This window comes from Limanda limanda, chromosome 17 (genome assembly GCF_963576545.1).
Source record: "Limanda limanda chromosome 17, fLimLim1.1, whole genome shotgun sequence".
NCBI classification, from domain to species: Eukaryota; Metazoa; Chordata; class Actinopteri; order Pleuronectiformes; family Pleuronectidae; genus Limanda; species Limanda limanda.
In genome coordinates, this window is record NC_083652.1 from 8,555,147 (window position 1) to 8,561,146 (window position 6,000).

Sequence of the window (6,000 nt, forward strand, 5' to 3'; positions counted from 1 at the left end):
TGAGCTGTTCCCAGATGGTCGGGTATAAAAAGGTAAAATATACAAATATAGAGTGTTACATATTTGTATTTTGGCACATAGCTAACGAGGTCTATTTTCCTCAGAACATGTTCAGACTTCAGTGCATAAATCTCGTCCTTCATCCATGCTGCACAACATTACGTGCGCTAGGACTATATAGGAGGAGCAATGCAGCTTTAGGTCGTGTCTGTTGCACTATAGGATGCAGAGATAATGCATTTTTGAACTATGCATGCCGTTATTTTTTTTGACATCTTGTAACTTCTTCATGCCGACACTTATATAATGGTATCATATGATGGGGAATCATTTTAGAATCAATCAAAGCTTTTGGTGTCTATGGCCTTGTTATTTGCACAAACATTTTTTATTTTAATGTATCTTGACCGTGGTCCTGATATTCCCAGATTTGGTGAAAATCCATACGAGGGTAAGAAAACACTATGCAGCTGCTCTGGGTATAGTGCAGAAATACATCTCATCAGGTTAATAAAGAATTAAAAGAAATACATACAAATACTGTCAAACATGTAATTTGTCCCCATGGGAATCATCGTGGGACCATAATGGAGATAAGTAATTTGGATCAAAAAACGCTATATCTTGTGTCTAAAAAAGTAATCTTCTGAGTACATATACTTGAAAAACTGTGTATGTTTACACCATTGTGTCATGAGTCACACTGCTAAGAGATGGATGGAGGAGATTGGTTGTTGCTAAACTCCCATAATCCTTCAGGCCGTCTGCATAAGCCAAGATAATTTGGCTCATTTGACAGTGTATCATCCATGTAAACATCAAAGCTGTTTAAGGAGATGTTTGAGTGACACATTTTTCACTTGTATTCTTGTCAGTTTTTTCTTCTTTTTTTTTTGACAATATGGCTCCACTCAGAAATCTCTCTATTTCAGAGCTGTGCACTGACGAGTGGCGACTGATGTGCGTTTAAGCCCGAGACAGCAGTGTCATCGTGAAAAGGGGACTTAAAGTTTAAGTGTAACGTCCAGGGAAAGAAGAAGACAACATGGTGTGTTTGGGTGGTCAGGAATTTCCAAGCTTAAAAGCAGAAGGTTTACTAACTGAACTCCAAATACTTTTTCATACTCAACTTTACTCAGTGTTTTGTCCTTTCTGAACATCCTGCTTTGACATCATGTAAGTAAAAACGAATGGACCAATGGGACCAATGGGACCAAACCAAACCTCTTGACTCTGCATATTTTACATGGAGAGTAGCTTGTACTGTAAACTACTGATATGATATAAAAGTTTAACTAAAAGCCATCATAAAATTGATATGTAACTGAAGCTTAAGGCATTTCATGATAAATTGTGAGAAGAAATAAAAACACAATTACATTTTTTGTTATTAATCCAAAAAGTTTGCTCTAAACACATCACTTTCCTTACACTGGTCCATTATTGCAGCTCCTCTTTTTAGCCTCTGTCTGACAGACTTGGTTTCAGCTACTGTCTCTTCAAGGACCCCATCTCGATCAAGCCCAGTCTAATGTGATCGGCCACGATGGCCACACTGTTGAGATTGTATGTTAAATTCAGCTAAATAACCTGGTTATGAACCAGAATCACATGTTTAAGCATGCAGCCCTCATCTTTAGATTCTCAGTAATCCCTCCTTGTATTTTTAGTTAGTTCTCTCCCCTTAGGAATTATCTCTGACCTGTTAATGGATAAGCATAGAACATGGGTCTTTGTCTTTCAGCACGAGGCATGTCTTTATGGATAAACCATTTCATTTACATTATATGCTTGGACACATGCAGTTATGTCCTGCTGAACCACAAGATTTGGGACTTTGTTTTGCCTTGGGTCGCAACCTCTCTATATAATGTGGGCTTGACTCCTGCAAATACAGGCTTCCATTATTGGCGTGTCGATCTCTCCGGACTTTCTAAAGTCCGCCCTGACCTGTAATACTTTTGTGTAATAAACTTTAAACTATACAAGCAAGTTTTGGGTCCACAGAGATTTCTTTCTTCAGCATCAACTTCACCATCATCGACACCTCTCGGCTGCTCAGAATATATGATAATTGTTCAACTGCTTCCAACACATGTAGGAAATGTGGGCTTCCTCTCTTGCTTTACCTGGCTCTGTTAGGCCGCGGGTCAGCTGCTCGACATGCATTAAGCAAATGTGATCGCAATAATGTGGGAGTATCGGCCGGACTGCTGAGGAGGTTTTTCAAGAGCTGTGGGCGAGAGGAACTCCATTTACTGGGAACGTTCTTTGCAGATATTTTGCAATGACTAAAAACCTACACAACACACTGGAGGAAAGAAACACTGACATCATCGTCTCCTTTAAAAGAACAACATTCTCCGGGCTGCGTTAGAGGCCTCAACTGGAACATATGAGCCAAGATGTAGACACTTCCCGACCGCTGGTGAGACTCATTGGCTAAACATTTGACAGCAGGTCAGGAGGTTCCCTCTTCACTTCTGGCTGCCTCCGCTGTCTGTCGTGTTTACACAGCGACAGTATGAATGTTTTTGTTCAGTGCGCGCGAATAATTGACTCAGTGAAAAAATAACACTGTAGATCAGTAGGTTCCCTCACATATCAAACGGCTGTTGTCTAAAGTTGAAGTCCTATAATGATATAGTTGCCTTTGTAGTGACATGTCCACTTCATACTGTGCTGTTTCATGCTGGTGGACATTCATTTGTGCTGAGCGGGAGCATTTATATAAGCATGTGATGGTTGAATGGTTTGTTTGTTCATTAGTGTGCCAAGCTATATATAGTGTGTATTGTTTAGGGTATGCTTTATTTAGCTTTATTTAGCCTATACAAAGCAAGTTCAGGCTACAGCTTTTGCTGCATTATCCAACTCAGGGGGTATAGCTCAGTGGTAGAGCATTTGACTGCAGATCAAGAGGTCCCCAGTTCAACTCTTGGTGCCCCCTTTGACTACAAGCAATGTCAATGTTAAAAGAATAAACTTTGTGACAATCTACTTCAACCTTTATTTTACATTCATAATGAGGGGCTACCTGAAAACAATAGGATTAATACACTTATCATCAAAAAAGCTCTTCCTCTGCAGGTGGATCGAAACAATGTTCTCAAAGGCACGACCATATACTATTAAATGCTTCAGAGAGAGAAGACGTGAATCAGTTTAGCTTTATTTAGCTGTAGCCTAAAATGCCAGATCACTGTATACCTTTTGCCTCATTATAAATAACAGGGGGTATAGCTCAGTGGTAGAGCATTTGACTGCAGATCAAGAGGTCCCCAGTTCAACTCAGGGTGCCCCCTCAAAAGGATTGTCAATCTCAAAAGAAACCATTTTTGTCAACCTACTTCAATGTGTATTGTTCATTCATATTTAGGGGCCACATGTAAATAATAGGATTCTCTACACTAATCATTTTAAAGCTCTTTCTCTGTAGGTGGAACAAAACCATGTTTTCAAAGGCATGAAGATATACTATTAATGCTTCAGAGAGAGAAGATGTGAATCATCGTCTGCCATATTGTTCAACGTGTTTGAGACACAGACATGCTGACAGGTGTCATACAGGGGGTATAGCTCAGCGGTAGAGCATTTGACTGCAGATCAAGAGGTCCCCAGTTCAACTCTGGGTGCCCCCTCAAAAGGGATTGTCAACAATCTTTACGTGCAATGTCACTGCAGACCTGCAGGTATCAGATAGCGAGAAAATAAACAAATAAATGCTTCAGAGAAAGAAAACGTCAATCACTATCTGTTGCAAGTTTGTTTTAGACATAAGCCGACATAATGATTGTAACAAACCTGAATTCTGTTTAAAAATTGAAGAAGAAAGACAGAATCCGTTGAAGTTGGCAAACAAAACTGAATCATTGTGATAACAGAGTCAGTAAAAACAAATTCAGTAATGAGAACACATAATTAAAGTCTTCAGAGAGAGCAAGAGCCAGTTATAGTTTGTGAGGATAGTGACGATTTTATGTAATTATAGCATAAAGTGTCATTCCAATTGTATTTATTTGTAAATTTTACTTAGTGCTCATTTTATATATTAAAAACTGAATGGCTCAGATCCATGTATGTGCAGCCGCTGACTGACTCCTCTGCCAGAGAGGGGGCATCTATCAGTACAATTACCTGCAGTGTCGTGTGTGGAGGAACGGAAACCTGTGGACTCTCAGGACTCACTGGTGCACAGTGTTTGACACCTGAGGCTGCCGAGATGTTACATAATAATACAACAGCAGTTCTCAAACTCAGTGTAGAGAAGCTGTATCACTGCACATTGGCAGAAATAGTGCTTAAAACAGTTAAATGTAATGTATTTAGTAATTGGTTTCCTGCAGGGGGAACCCAGAGTTGAACTGGGGACCTGTTGATCTGCAGTCACATGCTCTACCATTGAGAAATCTTCTTGCTGGGCATCTATTAACAAACATGAAAGAAAAACAGCAAACATTTTTTATCTCATTTGTTTACTGGTGACTTTAGTAAATAATTAGAAACAATAAAAAGTGTGTAACTTAGGTTAATTTATCTCCATGTTATGCACAACAGTGCTTAAACTGATTATCTCCCCTGTTGACCGTGAGGAATATCCTCTGGAACAGTAAATCCTTGTTGGCTTTTGTCGGTAATCACCAAGGAGCAAAATTTAATTAACACAGGCAAAGATTCATGGTCCTAAACAAACATGAGCCGACTATCTGAGTCCCTGGCATAAACACACAGAGTGAAGGCAAATGTGTGTGTGTGTGTGTTTTGTTGTGGTGCTGAGCTAAGGCCTTGTAGGTGTGTGTCCGCATGGAACAGAGCCAAAACTAGAAGGGCACTCTGAATGCATCCCTCTGACAAGACTTACATCTCACCATGCTTTTTTAAATAATAATATTCCTAAACTACTATGAGCTGTGTTTGTTTGGAGTTAGTGGGTCATATAACATGGAAGCTATTTAAAAAAAAATGATGTCTTTATTAAATAATAATGTTCATATTAGATAGAGGACTTGCTTAAATCGAATAAAAGGAGGTTTGTCCTATATGTCTGGGGTAGTAATAACATCTGATATGATTTGGAGTCAGTGCGTCACATGACATTGAAGGTATTAAAAACTCAGAAGAGCGTATGTACCTCCACAGAGGCCCAACAGTCCCAATATGAAGACAACTTTAAATTCATTAGATTTTTATTTGTATCTGCACGGAATTGTACACACTCATGAATATGTCTGAGGTTTTTCATCAAGACCTATGTATTATTCTGTGAGGACTTAATGAGAACGATGGAAAATTCTCATAATAATAAAGAAAGTGAGAAAAATGTACACTGAAAAAGTAGAATGGCTTCTTTAATGACCTAGCGTCCTTTCATCAATGTTTTCCCTAATCCTGTTTATTCACAGACAAACAAACAAACGTAGATGAAGACCTAACGTCCTTGTTGGAGGTAATAAAGAACGGATGTTCCAGTGTAGTATAAAAGATGTGTAGGTCAATGGTAGCGCATTTAACTGCAGATCCACAGGTCCCTCGCTGGTGTTTATGACCAACATAAACATTACATGTGTGACCTAGCTGTGCAGCATGTGAAAACCGAGGGACAGGAGCATCTAGGAGCTTACACAGCTCCGTGGGGAGATTTTAGAGGATGCAGCCACGGATTATTAAACCCTAGAAGATCTATAATGCACATTTATATTCAATATGTTTCTCTACAACACAAGATTAGAGGAGCCACCACCTGACTGTAATCTGAAAGCTGGTCCGGCCTGCGTGTTTATATATCACACTTGGCTGCAGATAAAGTGGTTCCTTTCTTCAACTACTGGTATGTTGATAAACACATTATACACAACCATCCCTGTGGAATGTTACCCCTGTTTGTATTTATCTACTGAAAAACAAATTACTTAAATCTGGAGTCAGTCTATTCATTGGTAACTACAGTTTTTTTCAAAGTATAGCTTTATATATAGAGACAAGCTGAGGGAACAGATGAAA

The 6,000-nt window shown here is 39.1% G+C and overlaps 3 non-coding genes across 3 annotated transcripts; all 3 read left to right on the forward strand.

Annotated features, from left to right (window-relative positions):
- The first annotated feature begins 2,878 nt into the window (after positions 1-2,878).
- trnac-gca (transfer RNA cysteine (anticodon GCA)) lies at positions 2,879-2,950 on the forward strand. Its single transcript has one exon. It is a non-coding gene; the product is annotated as a tRNA-Cys (tRNA).
- Positions 2,951-3,233: 283 nt separating this feature from the next.
- On the forward strand, positions 3,234-3,305 carry trnac-gca (transfer RNA cysteine (anticodon GCA)). Its single transcript has one exon. It is a non-coding gene; the product is annotated as a tRNA-Cys (tRNA).
- A 264-nt stretch (positions 3,306-3,569) lies between these two features.
- trnac-gca (transfer RNA cysteine (anticodon GCA)) lies at positions 3,570-3,641 on the forward strand. The gene has a single exon. It is a non-coding gene; the product is annotated as a tRNA-Cys (tRNA).
- Positions 3,642-6,000: the final 2,359 nt, after the last annotated feature.